Source organism: Euprymna scolopes, chromosome 32 (genome assembly GCF_053919585.1).
Source record: "Euprymna scolopes isolate OS-2025 chromosome 32, ASM5391958v1, whole genome shotgun sequence".
NCBI lineage: Eukaryota > Metazoa > Mollusca > Cephalopoda > Sepiida > Sepiolidae > Euprymna > Euprymna scolopes.
This window is the reverse complement of record NC_136513.1, coordinates 25,244,097-25,265,000: the sequence shown is the minus strand read 5'-3', so window position 1 is coordinate 25,265,000 and position 20,904 is coordinate 25,244,097. Positions and strand designations below refer to the sequence as shown.

At 32.9% G+C, this 20,904-nt stretch overlaps 1 long non-coding RNA gene across 1 annotated transcript in view; it reads right to left on the bottom strand.

Annotated features, from left to right (window-relative positions):
- Positions 1-20,904, bottom strand: part of LOC145256104 (uncharacterized) — a 241,024-nt gene that overhangs the window by 111,082 nt on the left and 109,038 nt on the right. Inside the window, exon 2 of the long non-coding RNA XR_013863935.1 lies at positions 3,372-3,425. This is a non-coding gene — a long non-coding RNA (uncharacterized LOC145256104). The remainder of the gene's footprint in view (positions 1-3,371; positions 3,426-20,904) is intronic.

Here is a 20,904-nt window from a genome sequence, read left to right as displayed (position 1 = left end):
TTGGACTTGAACACATCCAAGTTGTAGTCAGGTATGACGCAGGAAGACGGAACAGGGTTCCACAAGCGTGCAGTTCTAAGAAACAAGCTTTGTTCATGGAATCCACGTTTTGATTTAGGCACAGACATAGAGTGGGGGAAATTTTTCACAGTGGATTCAGCTACACGGGTGTTTTTCGTGAAAGATTGGCGAGGGGGGACCAGAGATGTGAGTTCAGACGTGCACCTGTCATGGAAATAACGATAAAACAAGGATAGGCTCGCAACGTCTCTTCTGTGGGAGAGAGGTTGCAAGGTAGAGAAAAGGGCATCCCCCACTAAGCCACGAGGTCGATTTTGTACTCTGTCAAGGCAGGATAGGCTGTTTTTAGCAGCTCCTTTCCAGATATGGCAGCAGTATTCCATCCTTGGACGTACTTGGCTTTTATATAGATAGAGAATTGCATCAGTGGTGAGGTATCTTCTGGAGCGGAAGAAGGATCCATCCATCTTTCCAGCGACCTTGGCAACAGACTTGATGTACGTGTTCAAAATCATGATAAAACCTCCCCTCATCGTCTGTCTTATTTGAATGGGGCAGCCATTCCACGTTATGGACGTTGAAGTCACCACAGATGTGGATGTTAGCCGAGGGATGTCCAGACAGGATCTGGTCAATTTTCTCATATATGCTCTTAAAGATGGTAACTCCGCTGTTGTGGGGCCGATAAAGGGCAAATTTCCACTACTAAGGATTACTACGATATTTTACCATTGACTACTGTACAATCATTAACCTTTACCATCGAGTGGTCCCTGAGTCTTGATATGCAGTGACTTCTCAGTGAAAGAACTCTATTACAGGTGTTTTTTCTTAGATATTTTTATAAAAATAAATCCAAAACTTGCATAGTGTCACTTGAAGTACAAAGCTTGTTAAAAAAATATATTATTAGTTTATTTAAAGTTATTTTATCCCAAACAAGGCAGCGTGCAACTTGGACGTTAACGCCCCCATTATTAGAACCACCTATATAGTGATAATTTGTAGGGAGTTGAACAGCAAGATGTTTGTTTACACTAGATTTAAATTTTTGCGTGTCAGTACAGTCAGGAAAGCAGAGACAGGAGAAGAATTCCGAAATATAGCAGTTCGGACGGGAGAAAATATTAGAGTAGAAATAGGAAACACCGTTTGATCTTTGTTCTTAAAAGACAGAGACTATAGGTAACACAAAACCGTCAGCAGGAAGGGAGTTTCGCAAGATTTAAGTTCTTAGATACTGATGTAGAACCCAGTATTAATATGATGTATCAAAAGTTATCTATAATATAAATCTCACCTGTCTGTTTAAATGTATGTATGTATGTATGCCGAAAACTATGGACAGATGCGACGGAATTTCACGAGATCGGTAGCATTTTTTAGCAAGACCCTTCGGACGACAAATATCGAAAAATTTGGCAAAGCCATTAATTGCTTCACCCTCGACTAAGCAATTACCTAAAGGGAGATATCGCTTTTTCGCCGGTATTTTCGAAAATCCTTCCTTCATTTCGATTGTCTAGCCTTAATTTTGACCTACTTTACTTCCGGTTTGGCGATGGGCGCAACAGCAATAATGTAACGTAATTTTCCTCCTTCGCGATACGGGTTCGAACCTGCCTGCCTACTACCATTATTTTTTTTTTCTGAACAAACACTTCCAAACACCCGGGCAACGCCTTGCACCTAGGCTAGTATATAATAGAGACCAATAGAAAAATGAATTTAACGAGCTAGAACAAAAGAAAGCAAGAATAGATCGGAAAATTATATGGGCCATAGTGTATATTTCTATAAATTTGTGTTATTTTTTGTATGTTTGTGTATTTTTATATGTATGTTAAACTCCTTAAACTTTGTTATATATGGTACATGGAATTACATTCATCTGCAAAAGATCTAATTAATTTGCATATTCTTTTTTACATTCATTTTAATTATTATGTTATTTATTTATTTTTTTCAATTTTCTTATGGAATGATCATCTTTAGTTAACTATTACGTGTAATTATATTCATGCAGCTATTCTACATATTTGCGTAAAAAAGTTATGATAAACGAAAACCACTCTCTATATATATTTATGTGTGCGTATATGTATTTCAAAAATTTTGCCTTCAAGCTCCTCTATCAGCTTCTGGTCAACAGACATGAAACTTAATATATAGGATATTCGAACCCATGTGAAACTTTATATTTGGATTTTAACCGGGGAAATCGGTGAAAAAATGTTAAAATTAAATAAATAGAATTTGTCAGGTCAAGGTTAAATGACGGCATTACGAATATGCATACGTAACCTAATAGCTATCGGTTCATATTTTAATTTTTATCCTTGCAGCAAACATGTCTACATAGCTCAGGCATTAACGTCACAGAAAACAATAACTCGTAAGCTAAACGTTTTGATTTCGATTCGCGGTGGTGACGCAAGAGTCATCTTTTTTTAAACGTTTTAAACAATACTATATATTGGATCCAATATAATATAATAACAAATACGGAATCTCCGTTAATTAAAATATCATATTAAAGCGTATGTTTTATTATGCTAGTTGTATTCATAAAAACGACTGTTCACTTAACTGTTTGTAATTTATTACGTTATATTAAAGCAATAATTTTCAAAAAATATTAAAGCCCTCTTTATTTAGAAATTAGAAAACGCTACAGCGAATTTGAAACGTCTGAAAATTGTGACAGACACCTTCCCTACTTATATAAGATACGGCAAACAATTTAATTCCCATATTTTTAAAGATGTCGCCATTCATGCTTTCATTCGAGAGCGATGGATAACATATTATTTATCTTTTATATCTATTTAAAACCGATCTCTTTTTAAGTCTATTAATTGGTTCCACGAAATTGATCCAATGCTATGCATATTAGTATTTGTGCGTGTGTGTGTCTATGTGTTTATGTGTGTGTGTATGTGTGTGTCTGTATGTGTGTGTGTGCGCGAGTGTGTGTGTAGACGACGTGGAAGTGTGGAAGTGTTGCGTTTCGCATATAAACAAAGCACTTTTCTGTCAGCAGTCAGTGTTTTATGTTTGGTGATTAATAAATGGGTCGCCCTGCCAAATTTGGCTGTACCCAAATGAGACATAGAGCCGTGGTTTTAAAACAGACCCATGAAATTTCCCGTTTCTTGTAATAGACTATCAAGGGAGGCAAAGGGAAGGGGAAAGGCGTCCCACGTTGTCCGTCGCAAAATAGCATTGAATAAGATCTAATCTATTCAGTTTACGTATTTACTATTACAGAGACAATTTTCCATTGAATATTATATTGTACCTACTATATAATACTGATTTCAAAAGTTTTTAAAAACCGCCTACCTTACCATTTGAGCTTGTATTTCGGAGTTTACTAATTCTTGGGGACTTGCATAAATCCGCTGAAACAAATAAACGAAAAGAAATACACTACAAATAATGTAAAATAAACTTTTGTTTATTGAGTATAAAAGAAAATAAACTATTTTTATTGTGCGTTAAGGTGGCAGTCTGTATGAAAAAAAAGAAGGGAGGAAGAAGGTAAAGAATTGAGAGGGTGAGAGAAAAAGTCTGACCATGTGTTGTGGCGAAGTGAGAGAAAGAGAGAGGCAAGCAATGTTCTGTCATTTCAGCTACTGAATTTCAATCGGCTAGCGTTGCTGATGGTGTTGGTCATCCCTTTTTCTGATGAGAGTATTTCCCTGTTCCTCTTATATTTCTTTAGCGGCTCCCAGAGGCTGGCACAAATAAATTTGTTAGATCGAGCTCTAATTGTTCAAAAATTTATATTTTTGACAAAAAATACTTTTAGCTACGTCGGCCATTTCTCAAGCGTCCTGCTTATTGATCCAATAGGCTTGGTGTGTGTGAATGTTGTAATACCCGCGCAAATGAGTCTATAAATTTAAATGTGGGTGTGTGTCTTAACAAAAATAAAATAAGAACAGCACAAGCTTATCAGACAGAAAGATGAGAAAGCCTTTAAATTAAAGCACTTTTAGCTATGATTACTTTTACGAATGTGCAAACTAGCAAACTTATATATATATGTTGGTAACTTTAAATAAACATTTTTGCATTTCAATTTGCCGACTTCTGTATGCGTTTTTCGTCCATCCATACAAAGATATAAAACACCATTGGTGTATAATCACTGTGTTGTCTCCATTTCAGTATTATGTGGCCAGTACTTAAAGAGTTTATCGGGTAAATATTGACACACATACAGACGCACACATACATCTACTGTTTTATTTATATAAACAAATGCAGGGAGTGTTGATCTTTCTTCCGTTCGTTTCTATGTATTAAACGTCTTTGAACTTTCTATCGTTACCTTTCTCGCTGAAGAAGTACCTATCTCAAAGAAACATAAGATCGGATAACGTTATTTCAACCTAATACGATTCTGTGTAAACAAAGTGCATCCCAGTGTTTCCTTTGATATCCACTTTCTACTCAAGCTACACCAGCCATCTATTTGCCGTAGTGAACAGAATCAACGACTTATTTACTCAAGAACCCTCCTCTTTCTCGCGTGCCATAGTTTACTAACGACACAGGTGGGTTTATCGTCGACAAGCTGATCGTTTTGTAGTGTTGGTTTTAATTTAGTATGATAATAATGTCTGTTTTTATTTATTCAATGGTACAACGGTTTTTTCCCCCATTTTTATTTATTTATTAATTTTTTAAATGAATACTAAAGTACATTGTAATTGTCGGAATTTTCCGGGCAGTTTAGATAAAATTCCGAAATATGCCGAATAAAAGTCTTGTGATTATTGTTTCGTACAAATGCCGGCACAACATTTTGCAATGAGAAATAAATTATTTTCATTATTGCAGAGATAATTCACCGAAAAACCTAATCAATAACAAGTCTTTTGTAAACAATATCCAATTGTAAAGTCAAAATTAAAAGTTTCATGATTTGTAGTCACTAAACAGCTCCTGCGGACAGCTAATAATAATAATAATAATAATAATAATATTATATTTAAATGTGGGTGTAAAAAAAAAAAAAAAAAAAAAAAAAAAAAACTCTCTCTCTCTATAGATATTAACTGTAGCGTCTCTAAATCAAAATACGCTAACGGAAACAATTTACTGCACGAGCGTCGCCCTTTTAAAATTCATCATTCAATAAAATAAAAAGCTATAGCAAACATCTAAATGACTACTTTAAATACAGTTCCTGATTTCAAAAAAAGAAAAACCAAAAGGTAATTATATATCTATATATTTTTAAATCAAATTTATTATGTAAATTCAAAAATATATATATTTTTTCTACTCATTTCTATCTCTAACCTATACAAATTTTCTTATTAATTTTCTTATAAATTTTATATCCAAACCTTTTACTTCAATTTTTCAGATTCATCTGCCTTACTTTTAATGCTAGGTTTATTTTTGGTGTCTTTTCAATTCAATAGAAATCCTCCTAAATTTGCTGATGAGGAGACCGTGCTTACCAAAAAAACTATGTATAATTATTCTACGTGACTTCATGTATACCACAAATAAAAAGCACGGATTTCCGAAACGATCGTACAGATAATTGACTTTGTTGTTGTTCCTTCTTATGAAACTGATTTTTAATTTAATTAAATTTTGATTTTTAAATTTTAAAAATTTTAAAACTTTTAAATTATAAATCACATTACTTAATATTATATATATATATATATATATATTGCTAATAGTTTATTCCTTTGATGAGAAGAATCTGCATTCTTTTAAAGCTCCGCTGATTGATGAGCACCTCGTACGCGCTTTGGAGTATTCTGCTTTCGAGTATTCTGCTTTATAATAAAACCTTTTTTTGTTAATTTCTACTTTACATCTTTGTTGTTCTTACTATTACTCATCGAAAGCTCTACTATCGTCAGTGAATGTATTGGGCTGTTTCATCTGTTTAAAATTAAGATATTAATAATAATATTTATATTTGATTTTGGAATTTGCTTTTTCCTTGATTAGTAAATTCCCACTAAAAGCTTCTCTGATATATATATATATATATATATATATATATATATATATATATATATATATATATATATATATATAAGCCATTATTATCTGACATAAATTTGCTATGATGTCTGAATTGTCCGTAAAGACAAAAATCTTTGACGATTCGAAATAATCTTTATTCCTCGACTGCTCGCCAACGAATTGTTCTATAAACATAGATTTCTCATATTTATATTTCGGGCACAACGTCTGTTCTGCTTTCGGGTTATTTTGATCATTGATACTTATCTATAACATTCCGATACAAAGTCTATCCAAGAACACAGCCAGACACATAAAGTGCATTCCTGTTATATTTCATAAAAATTGGACCAGCTGTTTTGGAGTTCATAAGGAATGAACTTATAGACACACAGACAAACAAAGTTCCTTTTATATAATAGTAGAAATAAGAACTGTTTCCTTGCTGTCAGTAACATGCATTTTCCTTTACTTTATCCGATATTTCAAATCGTTTTGTGATTTATGGCGTCCATTAGATGATAAACATATTTTTTTTTAACATGAAGGTATCAATGTATCTAATCAGAGACGATCTTTTTTTAAAACGCGAGCTCCATTTGTTCACCGATAGCCGGCTAGGCTCGTTTCCAATTATGACGCATGCGCAAAAACGCCGGCTCCGTTCACACGCTCGACGAAAGAGCAAAGGCGACAGTGCCAAACATTAAAGTGTCACAAAGTTTCCCGAACTCTTTTGTTTGTGAAGAGCAGAAAAAGATTCTTTAAAAAAAGAAAAATTAAAAATTAAACAAAAATAGGAAACACTAAGCAGAAAATTATGAAATAATTTTTAAATGATAAAAATTAAATAAATTATGTGCCATTTTGTGATTTCCTCAACAATAACCAATTTATATTTTATATAGTTTTTATAAAAAAAAATTATCCGTGGCAAATTATTTATTCATTAATATTTATTATATTTTATTATTAGTTCAGCTTTCATGAACTTTCTTTCACGAATTTTAATGAAGGAAATACCAAAAATTATTCTGGTTTTCTTTTATATATTTAATTATTTGTTTATTTCGTCTTGCTATTCCATATGTTGTTTATTACCTTTTATTCAAGAATTTATTGTGGAATTCGGGAAGGTGACATTAGCAGATATAATTTCTCGTGAAATATTTTTAAGATTCATTTCAGAGGAGGCGAAGATACTTCCCTAAGTGCAATGATTTAAGCTGGTTTTAAGAGGTTCTCTCTTAAATGCTTTGTTTGCGAAAACGCTGAAAACGTGTCAGTGTATATGTGTACTCGCTTCCATCTTCCATTTACAAATGTAACTACATCTTTATACACATCTATGTTCTGTCTCTATTTCCCTCTCCATTCCTTTGCGACTGTCTTTTGTTCTCCATTTTCCTTTCCAGTTCTTCTTCGCTTTTCTCCTTCTCTTGCTACTTATCCATCTCTCTCTATTTCTCTCTCTCTCTCTCTCTCTCTCTCTCTCTCTCTATATATATATATATATATATATATATATATATATATATATATATATATATATATATATATATATATATATATACAGGGTGACCACCCCAAAAAAAAACAGAAGCTAAATGGAGGCCATCTAGAACATATACTGTAGAACGGAGAAAAAGGCCAAAGATCCTTGTGCTTTGATTTTATGTTTTTAATATAATAAACTAGTTATGACCAAAGTTTCATTTCATTCGGACAAAACACAAAAGAACTTGGCCTAATAAGAGTTGGGGCCCGTTTTTTGGGGGTCACCATATATATATATATATATATATATATATATATATATATATATATATATATATATATATATATATACAATATTTACTATACTATTATAAAATACCTACATACACTAGAGTTACATCCTTTCGAGATTATCAGTTAAGGGTGTCACGATTAACGCCAGTCGAGAGATTCGAAGCTCAGCATAAACAAGGACCGGAACCATTCAGCTACTGTCAACCGCGAGAGATACAGCTGAAATTAAACATTTATTCTTGTTAAATGCTTTTAACGTCAGTCAAAGTGATCTAATCATTATATGAAGATCTGCGCGTATTAGCTAAGTTGACCGACTTTATTACAACTGAAAGTGCTCAACGATGAGAAACAAGTTTCTTCAATGACGCGATATTATTTTTTACTATATTAATTATTAAATAGGTACAGACACTAGACGTTCATCCTTTCGAGAATCATCAGTGTAGGGTGTCACGATTTACGCCAGACGAGAGACTCAACAGAAGTCATGTCTGGCTTCATTAGCAAGGACCTGAACCATTCGGCTACGGTCAACCACGAGAGATACAGTTGAAATGAAACATTTATTCGTATTAAATGTTTTTAACGTAAGTCAGAGAGTGATCTAACCATTATATAACGATCTGCGCGTATATATATACATATATATATATATATATATATATATATATATATATATATATAAACATATATGTATATGTATATATAGTGGTAGTTTAATTTCGTTTCCTAAAAGTACATTAATTGAAACATGTGAAACAAAAAAGTGCTCAATGAAAAATACAGACCAAATTATATTAAATTTACTTCATATAAACAAACGGCTACATATGTGCATATATGTTTTTTTTTATTTCCGTTTCAGAGAAATAATTTCGTGATATCGGGTAGAATTATGCTGAAAATGCTGATTTTTTTTATACCAAATGTGCATTTCAGGATGACTACAGTATTAGCAGGTGCAAAGGGTTGAATAGGGGTGGGAGATTATATTTTACGAGGAAATACAGGACAATAACGGTCACTTATATATATATACATGAGTGTAATAGTTTTAAAAGTCAAGACTTTTGATGTAAAAAAATATAATGAGTACATATTAAAATACCGCGTTGAAATTTATATAAAAAATTTTACTAAAATAGCACCAACATATTCATACATATATACACGGCCAATATAAAATAATATAAAATAATTACTTACTGAAATAATTACTTATGTATATATATGCATATATATATTTATATATATATATATTTATCTCTCTCTCTTTCTCTCTCTCTCTATCTCTCTCTCCCTATATATATATATATATATATATATATATATATATATATATTAAGTAGCCATTATTACCCTGTATTTCCTCGTAAAATATAATCTCTCAAACCTATTTAACCCTTCCTCAATGATTCTGTAGTCATCCTGAAATGTATATTCGCTATAAAAACTTTTGTATATTTAACCTATTTTTCAAGCGATATCCTTGGCTTGATGACGGGATTTCCCTAAAAAGGGAAATTACAGTAACATGTATGCACGTATGTAGCCGTTTGTTTGTATAAACTGATGTCTTGGAAGTAGAGTGAAAAGCACATCTTATTTTTCTTTTATTAATATTATTTTTGTCCTTGTACACATGTTTGTGAATTATTCCATGGATTTCTGCCTTTGGATTATTATGGACCATCTTCTTCCAATAACGGAATGTATTTGGATTTTACTTGTACAAATGGAAATTCTTTTAACTTTCTTGAAGTTTTACATTTGGATTTTACCGTCACTGGATTTTCTATCTTCCACCAGACTATCCATTCATGTGTAATCACCTTTTTCTTTACAATATTCCCTCTGCTTAACTTATTTGGTTTCAAGTAAGATATTTGACTTACTTGTTGTTTCATCAAATACTTCTGCATGCAAAATCCGATCCCGCATTTTGCTAATTCCTACTCTCTGATGAGAAGGAGAGTATTTCTTCGAAACTCCGCGGATTAAGGACTATCCATTTATCTAGTGTTTCATTTTAAGATTAAATATGTTTTTAACTCATTTCAAAGTGTTTTTTAACATATTTTATTAACTGTTTGCTCATATATATATATATATATATATATATATATATATATATATATATATGTGTGTGTGTGTGTGTGTGTGTGTGTGTGTGTGTGTGTGTGTGTGTGTGTGTGTGTGTGTGTGTGTGTGTCCTTGCAGGGTGACCACATGTTACCCGGGATAGAATGAGGATCACCGAATGTTTCAAACTCCCATATTTCATTATCATCAATATCGATAGAATAGCCCATTTATCATTCAAATCGACTGATTGCCTACTCTAATTGGGGACCCATCGCAATGCATCTGGAGAAAACTTCACATGCTTCTCGCACTGACTAAGTCCACAATATATTGTAGTCTACATTGCAATGTAAAGGGCCATCCGTTGAGTATATAACATTATTTTTTGTATCGTATATTTTCGCTAATTATATTAAGGCGATTTTGACCCAAGTTAACATTTTACACAGCCTAACATCGCAAGTGCATTTTAGCAGTTTTTGGTCGAAAAGCCCAACATCAAGAGTAAGGACTTTACTATGACAAAGGCACGTTCAAAATAAATGTTTCTGTGTAAAGCACGATTTCGCAATGTTACTTGACTATTTCATTTTAAACTTAAATTCAAGCAATTATCAGTAATATCAGGCATGTCAAATCCAGGATGGGTCCTTGGATATGACAGGGGCGCGGTTGAAATAAATATGTTTTGCTTAAAGCATAAGTGAAATATTATAGTTGACTTTGCATTTTAAACTTTAATGAAAACTTTTATACATAAAAATATAATTCCCTCCTTTTTTCCTGAGCTCAGGAATCTAGACAGTATTTTAAACGCAATATTTATATAATTAATAATTATATCTTGCTATTTGCCCATTATTTGCACCCATATTATCGAAAATTTCAATCTATTTGTCGGAAATTTTCCTATTCTAAGATGGTGGTCTTTAAAATGCTAGAATTTGGAATTCCATCCCTATTTTGCCTGAACTCGGGAATCAATACGCAATTTCGAACGCAATATTAATTAATGGCGATTCCTTGCTCTATCATTTGCGCCCATAGTATCGTCCATACTTAAGACCGCACATTCAACCCTCAGAAAACGATCACATAAGCCTAGTAATTAGGTCGCACTTTTATCCGCGTATTTTATGCTCAACTCGATACATAGCGCTTCTGTACCTATGGTCCAAAATAATACCCCATAACTGGTATTATGGCTTAGGGTGAATAAGAGTGAAAAACGAACGACTGACTATTACGTTTTATTGTCTTTCAAATCGGGATAAATCGCACATTTTTACTCAAATCCTGCTCTTATAAGGAATCCACCGTTGTGCATCAGGGGGAAATTATTCATGCCTTCCTGAAGTTACATAGTTAACAACACTTTGTAGTCTACGTTGCATTGTAGAAAAACAAAAGTTGATTTGAATTTATAAAACTGTGTTATATAATGGCTTAAATATAAGTTTAAGTATCATGTTCTAATAACCCCCTTAGTTCGTCGTACGATATCTGCAGGTTAGTTTTATTGCCCTGTCTATTGAAATAACTTGCAATGATTTAAGTAAATATCCCCTGACGTTAAATAAGAACATATTTTGCGCTACTGACGTACTGAGAAATTTTTCCTTGCTTTTTGCTAAATATACGTACCTCCTACTCTCTCTCTCTCACTCTCTCTCTCTCTCTCTCTCTCTCTCTCTATATATATATATATATATATATATATATATATATATATATATATATATATATATTGTTGAATAGTACAGCCTTAAATGACATCACTTCCTTTGTATGTAGAAGGTCAGTGTTTTTTCTCCGGTTCTGTCTTAATTTCTAGCATTTTATTTTTCTTACTATCGACACACACACACACACACACACACACACACACACACACACACACACACACACACACACACACACACACTATATATATATATATATATATATATATACATGTGTATGTATATATACATTTATATGTATATATACATATATATGTATATATACATATATATATATTCATATATATACATGAACATATATATATACATATATATACACACACATATATATATACATATACAAACACACACACACACACACATATATATATATATATATATATATATATATATATATATATATATATATATATATATATATGCCCACAAATAAAGACAGGCATACAAACAGAAAAAAAACACCAGAAAGACGAGTAGATGCAGGAACTGGGCAGAGATCGTGAGTGAAAATAGATTTAATGAGAGATAAGTCTGACAGAGAGACTGACAGTGAACGCAAATACAAGTTCGTATTCTCTTTCTCGATAACAACGATAAAAAGATGAATATGATATTGAAACTATACAGAATATATATATATATATATATATATATATACATATATGCATATATAAAAAATAAAATGAAAGTATATGCAGAACGCGTGATCTCGCCGATATCCGAGGATACCTGTACCAACACCTATTCAAATGTCACCTAGTTCAATCATCCACCTGGATGTGGAAAATGTGTTCCGTACAAATTATCCCTTTGTCTAAAAGCGGATGTCAGAAACGATGGAAAATATGCGTCTCACCATCCATAGATGAGAACGACTAAGGAAATAGCTTGTGTAGAGAGAAAAGGATAAACGATTTTTAAAACTTTATTTTATTTTTTTGTGTCAAGTTTTTAAAATGAAAATGCCACGATTATAGTGTTTCCCTTAGTTGTCGCTTTTGTTCGTTTTTCTGTGTTTGGGCTTTTGTCTCTCGTCATATACCTTAGTCCGTAAAAATCTTCGAGCAAAGTGCATATTTTTTTTTTTAGTAATCCTCCTCCCTTTCCTCTCGTCACACTGTTTTAATGCTACACCCCACTCTCACCCTCGTCCTTCACTCTTACCTCATGGCCTACCCACCCTCGCTACAATCATCTTCACGACCACAATACCGTGCGCAGAGGCGTGAATCCTATCTGAAAGGAACGTGATGGCAATAAAAAAAATAACGTTCCATCACGACAGAGATGTTGAGTCGTGATTGACAGAGCAAGTCCGAGGCACACACACCTGCTGTGAAAAAAGAAGAGTAAGAAGCATATTAAAGAGGAGTATAAAGAGAGTCCAAAAAAGGAAAGCACCCCTCCTTAATTAAGCAGATTGGAAGAGAATAATTAAGAATATAATATTTGGTAACAATCGTCAAATATCGGAATTAAATAAGTATTTTTTAGTCTGAAATAAACTATGAAAAAAAAAAAAACTGAAACACCGGAATGAACTAAACAGGAATCACTCGGAGAACACATACATCCACCAACATGTTGTTACTAGAGTGTAGGAATACCCCGCATTTTTTAGTCTTGGCACGGTTGGAGAAATAGGTGTTGCATAGTATTCAGGGCAACGCCGGAATTATTGCTGGTTTTTCACACCCACGTAAGGAGTTGGATTCACACACGCAAATATTGTGGACATCTTAAAACCAAGAAATGTTATCAAAAGTCATAAAAATTGAGAGAAGAGGGCAGAAGCTTTGAAATCAACGTTCTTCAATTGACAAGTATTAAACACAGTCATATTGTAATTTGGTCTTGGGCAAATTTAATAAAGGCCAGAGGAAAAACAAATTCCTATCTAAAGTGTTTGTTAATAAAAACAAATGACAGCTAAGGAAGAAGTCAGTTAGAGAGAAGACGGACACTGAGACGACCAGTTGTCATTTTGTGTAACGCACAACCCTCCACGACGTCCCATCTCTCCCTCTTTCTGTCTCCATAGAACATTGAGAAAGACTTGAACAGAAAATAAATTGTCATTCCTTTTTATAAACTTACGACAATTGTTTCTTTTTTTCTTTATTTTTGTGAAGCAACTAATTGTCTTATACACATTCGTCAAGAACTTGAAATTCTATTTAACATGTTAAATAGACGACACAATTAAAAACTAAAGAACTCTAGTATAACGTAACATAGGGAGAAGGAAGAGAATCCCGCAAAATGCTTAAGTTAAATAAAATTACAGTATAAGACATAATTCGACATAAGACACTTTTTAATGGAAGGTTGGATTGTTTCGCCTACTCTTCTGGATAATAGGTGTTTTATTATAGCTGGCAAATTTCTGTTAACCCATGCAAATGAATTCATTAGTAGTTTTCTTTTTTATTAAGAAATCACTGCTTACCAAGGCTCAAAGACAACTAGAGAAGTGTGAATGAGTGTCGGGTAAAAAGTGAGCCAATGTGGCAATGATCAGTAATGTTGGAACTTGAGCGGGTTCATTTAAGACGTCAGAAAAGCAAAAGCTTATTCACATTAACTTTAAAAACGACTAAGTTATAACCAGCTGGGAAGCAGCCACGCAGTATTGTGTTTCACTGACGGACAATTTTATAAAATAATTTTGTTCATGGAATTAGTTTAATTTGGAGTTTAGTTTTAGGTACTGATAGAGAGTAAGTGAAATTATTGGCACTTGTTGCAGCTAGGTGAGTACTTGCTGTGGATGTTTTGCGCACGAACATATACTGAATCTTAGTCGAGTGTTTGCCATGAAAATAACTACAGAGCAGAGATAGACTCACAACATATCTTCTATGAGAAAAAGGAAGTAGGCAGGCGAAAGAGCGATTGCTCACTAGATTTCGAATAAGATTATGTATTCGCTCAAGGGAAAATAGTGCTTGCCAAAAAGCACAGATATGCAACATTACGATGGTGCGAAAAGGAAAGCAGAATGTGAGACCTACTATGTTAAAATTATTTTGTGTAATTTGTCTAAGATAGATAGAAAATGAGAGACAGAGAGAAAGGGTGATGTGGCCAGATATTCCATGCATAAGCTATAGTGTGGCATCGATACTCCATGCTCTATCGTTATTTTCATTGCAAGTGCTCGACTGAACTCCAATCTATTGCTCCCACTTGCCTTACTTTCACAAAAAAAACACGCGAATATCTACAACTATTATATACGATTTCCCCGATCTATATCTGTGCCTATATCTAAACATAGATTCCCTGAAGAAAGCTTTTTCCCCTCAGAACTGCCCGCCAGTGGAACACTGTTTCGTTGGCCTGCTTCCCAGTTGAATACAACATAATAGTATTCAAATACAATGTAAACAAGTTTATATGAAACTGCCCCATAAATTATCAAATTAAAAAAAATACACAATTAATGATTACAACACTAAAAACTGACGGTAATAAATCATTATCCTCGAATGTCATCCGAACATGATAACTGGTGACTCCTGAGGAACAAAAAAAGAAATGGTGGCCTCATAGATATATAAGATGCTGCTATACAAGAACAATTTCTATATAAGAAAATGACACAATAAGAAACCGAAAAATTTAGATAAAATATAGTTTAATATATTTTTTTCAAATTAAGGCATATCATATTTTATTAAAAACTCGAAGATTTTCCGGTGTTTCCCGGTATTAAACGTAACGCTAAGTCCCTTTAAAAAAATGTAGTAAAATACGGAAATAAACTAAGTGATCTGCATGCGAGGATTATGCTCCTCTATAAACAGTTCACTTCTTGTAAATAATTGAAAAAATACTTCAGTTGAGATCGAAACCAAACCTAAAGACAGCTAGTCAATCACGGTAATCATAAAGCTAGCTTGACACGATCTTTTAAAAGTGTTTTCAAACTTACTTATTCTTAAGATTATGTGAACGATTCGCGCATGCGCAGTAATGAAACATTTTGCAAACAGATAAAAATGCGATAACCCCTCCCCCCAGTATTATTTTTTTCAATTTGGAACACTCGCAACTCTTCTTTTCAGATTAAAACCGATAAAATATTTGGAGCTTCTACAGAATTGGGACGAGATTTTGTAGTCGATGAATGGTCCCATACTTGATGTCCCGCTCCTTCATACCCTGTCAAAGTATTCGTCCAAATGAAGCCTGCTACTCTGCAGACGTTGGTTTAGGGTAGCCATTACCTATACCTCGGCCGTCTTTTCTCAATTTTCTCATAGATCGACATACCGTTAGTTTCTCGGCTAATTTTATGATGTTTATCTAGTCTTACATGGAAGAGACCTTACGGCGATGGTGATGGTAATTAAATTAGCTAGTGTGAATTTAGAGAAGGGACACACTGGGTGCATAATAACAACGACATGTAAACAGGATCTTCCCTGTGATTAAATGAAAGGTGATATCAAGTTGAGTCAAGAATCAAAAAGTTAACCGGTAGACAATACGTGAGTCGGACGATGATGCTTCTTGAATTACGTGTAATATTCAAATATGAACATAATATTTCAGTTGTGGTCTTCACAGAAATATTAATTAAGAATATGCCCCTGTCATATCAAACAACGCACTGTTGATTTTATATGCCTGGATTTTCTGTGTGGTGAAAATGATGTAATTTTAAGTTAAATGAAAGCGTATCATGTTTGAATCGTGCTTTAAAAAGAAACACCCATTTCCAACCGGCCCATGTCACATTAAAGAACTGTCTGTTGATTTTATAGGTTGTGCCTTTCTGTCTGTGTGGTAATAAAACTTTTTAAGTACACTTGTGATCTTAAGCTCTATCAGGTGTTCATTTCGGTCAAAATCACCTAATTCGTTATTCATCAGATTATTTGTATTATCAATCATCGATAATTATCGACGATATTCCGATATAAAACCTATCACACAACACTATCAGATACATAAAATATATTTGTGTGGAATTCAATAAAAATCAATCCTGGCTGTGTGTAGGATATAGGGAACAAGAACAAACCCATACCCGCATATACACATACGGACACATTTTCTTATATGTACACACACACACACACACACACACACACATACACACACACACACACACACACACATATATATATATATATATATATATATATATATAATCCACATACAGTACTGTTTCGTTGTATCACAACTCATCAATGCGGCTTAACATGCACCTTTTCCCAGGTGTGGATTGAACCTACAACCGTCGTATTGACAGTCGGTGTCGGACCACCAATCTGTGCCGTAAATATTTCTCCTCGAGTTTGTATAAAATCAGCACCCACCCGTCGCAACAGTGCTCAAACCATCAATTTGTTTACAAACGAATTAATAGTGTACTTCGCTTAATTGCTTAAACATGCGTCGGGTGAAAATATATTTCAAAGTTCTCAATATATAGCAGTGGATAATGCGGTTACGACGAACAAAAAGTGAATGTTAAAAGAATGAGAAATACCAACGATTGAAAAAATATTTCCGATGTTAATTTTTATTATTATTAAAATGTGTATTATGTAAATACTTATAACACGTGTTTAAAACATAATTACTCCTCTTTTAATATCATTTAGAAAAATCACAAACAATTTTCGGTCCTTAGTATATGATAATTCTAATCAAATTTAAACAATGTCAAATATAAATCTGCGGTTAATCCTTTTGTTTTCATTATGAATTCTTCAGCCACTTTTAAGGTATAGGCATAGTTTCTATATACAGTGTCAGAAGGAGACTAAGATTAATTACCCAAAGAGTACGTGTACGTCAACTATGGCGACAAGAGCGAGCACTACAAAATTACAAATAGATAATTCGAAAAACATATGTCCATATTCGTAACATTTAGCCTTTAGAAGAAAAGTAAACCCTTTTTAACTTTTTTTAAAATGTTATGGAACTAAATGTTTTTCACACATTGTATGTTTTCACGAAAATTAAATACAAAAACGAACACGACGACAAAAATTCCATTATATATATACACACACTTACATATACATAATATTCATATGATATATATGTATGTGTATATATATATATACATAATATTCATATAATATATATATTAATGTATGTGCTATATATGAGTACTTATATATAAAAATATCACTAATATTCAATTTGAATCGGACACTCAAACATACACACACAGACACACACACACACACACAGACACACACACACACACACACACACATATATATATATATATATATATATATATATATATATATATGCATGTGTGAGTATGGAGTGTAGAAAAAATATACTAACTCGTGTGAATGGAACCACATGGCGCTTGAGGGGAAGAATACAACTTATATAGCAATTTCCAGTGTAAACTTTCAAGTTTTATAAAAAATATCTCTTACATTTATGATGTTGAAAAAGTCATGAATCTATAATTTCAAAAACTTGTTAGTTAGTCTCATATAAACACACACACATATACATATACATACACACACACACACACATATATATATATATATATATATATATACATGCAGACACATTTATCGATGTGAAAATGCATTTAACACCTTACTAAGAATCTAAGACCAATGTTGAAAAGAAGCAGTATTTACCAAAGATTGTGGAAATGCAAATATTTAGTCAAAATGTAATGAAGAAGAACACTGTTTTGTTTTGTTAGAGAGAACTTTAACCATGTTCTCAATTCTTACATAATACGATCATAATATCAATTCATTGTGTTACAGAAAATTCGTAAAAATCAACATAATACCATTTTGATGCAATGTAAACAAACCTTACGTCAACCCCCGTAAGTCATGCATCTTTACAAGTCTGACGAAAGTTAGAAACCGACGGTGTCATGTGCATGTGTTTTTTTTTTCTTATTTTCTGTAATAAAGAGAGGAGGGCAAGGGGCAGCTAGCCAGTGAGAGGCGTGTAAGGACAAGGCAAAAGTAAATGACTTGATCAACTATTCACATCAAATCAATCTGGAATGTTTAGTTTATTTTGAAATATCGATGTACAAATATTTTCTATATTTCATCCAATTTCTTTATCACCTCCTTTCGTTATTATCCTTCGATCTTTTTAATATTTATAGAATAAGCTTCCAAATTATTCATTTATCTATCTTATCTATGTAATTATGCAGCCAAAAAAAACATTTTTTGCTTTTTATTGATAGCTCACTGTTTATTCATTCAATTCGTTCATTGTCATCATACAATGTTTAGATGATGTACCTTTGGATTATTATTAATCACTGGTGAAAAATGAAATGGCGATTGAAAAAAAAACGTAGTGAATTAAGCGTTATATTTGGCGGGAATATAAAAAGAGAAATATATAAAAACGAATAAATAAACAAAGGCGCGTAGTTTAACGATTCTATACATAAGACTGGCCGGATTAGGTATTATAACACTTGAACATTGTCCTGAAATACTACTACTACTACTACTAAGAATACGACTGCTGCTAATAATGATACTACTACTGTTACTACAACTACTACTAATAATAAAATTATAAAAGTATAATAACACTTAAAAAATTAATAATAATAATAATAATAATAATAATAATACTATCTGCATCTTGTATATCTGGATAAATGGTATAAGCATAGACCGGCAGCAGTTCTTAAAACCGGAAATCTTAAATACTATGGAGCATAGACGTACAAACATATACACCCATCAAAGCAAGACGAACCGATGCCATAATAAGAAGGAAAAAATCCTGCCAGATCGTAAATTTCGTCTGTCCATCAGTCCACATGGTTAATATAAATGAGACGGAGAATCAAAGCACATGTACGGAATCGACCAGAGAACTTAAGTAGATATGGCAGACGAAGACAATCAAAATACCACCGATAATCGTAGTGGAACTATCCCGAAAAGCTTCGAAAAGATTGGAAGCAGTCAGATGCCTGAGAAGATACAACGAATAACATTAATGAACACGGTTGAAATATCAAGAAAAACCCTTGGATTCAGAGACCAATACACGTGGGATAAAAACCTTTACCTGAGATATAAAAGAAAATAAAAATAAAAATAAAGAAACTACATGTATTCTTAAAAGTCTGTAAGTGATCCCACCTCCAAAAAACGTGTAATGCAGGCATCAACTTGCTCCATAACAACAGTAGTGAAAAGTAAAGAGGTTAAAATAAAAACGACGCAAGGAACAATACCAAATAAACTTTGAAAAAAGAACAGGATAGATAGGAATCAGAGGGGTGATTATACAATGGATAACAATAATGAAAACGGAGGAAATATGAAGAAATCCCCTTGAATGCGGATACTAACATCACACTTGAACTACAAGCACAAACTGGATACACAGAAACTGTTAAGAATGGAAAAAGCAACAGAGTATCACATTGGAATCATGAAGACCGAAAGCGTATAATTGTTAACCCCCCCCACACACGTGCCTCATCCTCTTATTTATGAGTATGTCACCATAAACTAACATCACACCAAATAAGTGAAGAACACTAAGTAGAAAAAGCATAGCCAGACCTCCGATGAACGAGTGCAAAGAGGACCGTGACATTAGAGAGGCTTATCGTCAACCAAAGTCCAGTGATGACCAGTGGCGACTGCCAACGATTAATCAATGGTAAGTGGATGTTGCGATAACGACAATACATCTACAAAGGTTATCGAAAAATGTGGGGAGTACTGGAAATCTGAGTATACATGTTATCACCCAGACTCCAGATAACACCACAAGTTGTTATCAAAGAAAAATATTTGATGACCGCCTTTATGGATGTGTGACATAAGTAAGTAAATAATAATAATAATAATAATAATAATAATAATAATAATAATAATAATAATAATAGACACCGAAGTAAAACATAAAGATAGAGGAACACTACACGGAACCAATGAAACTGAAAACGAAAAATTGTAAGTTGACCTTAAGAAAGGCTGACACCACAGTAAATAATGTTTTAAAGAGTCGATAAGGAATGAAAAAAAACATTAACCAAACATCTGCTAGATTAATGCCAGAGGATTACGATCTTAGGAAGGCTATTCGCCTCACAAAATTAATGTGAAAACCAGCCTTTTGTTACTATCATGTAAATTTATTTGCAAAGGTTATCGGAAATTATAGGGAGTACTAGAACTCGTGTTCACTAAGACATCTGAGAACACCATCAGTTTTTTTTTCCCGGTGAGTAATTTTAGAGAAAGGTCTC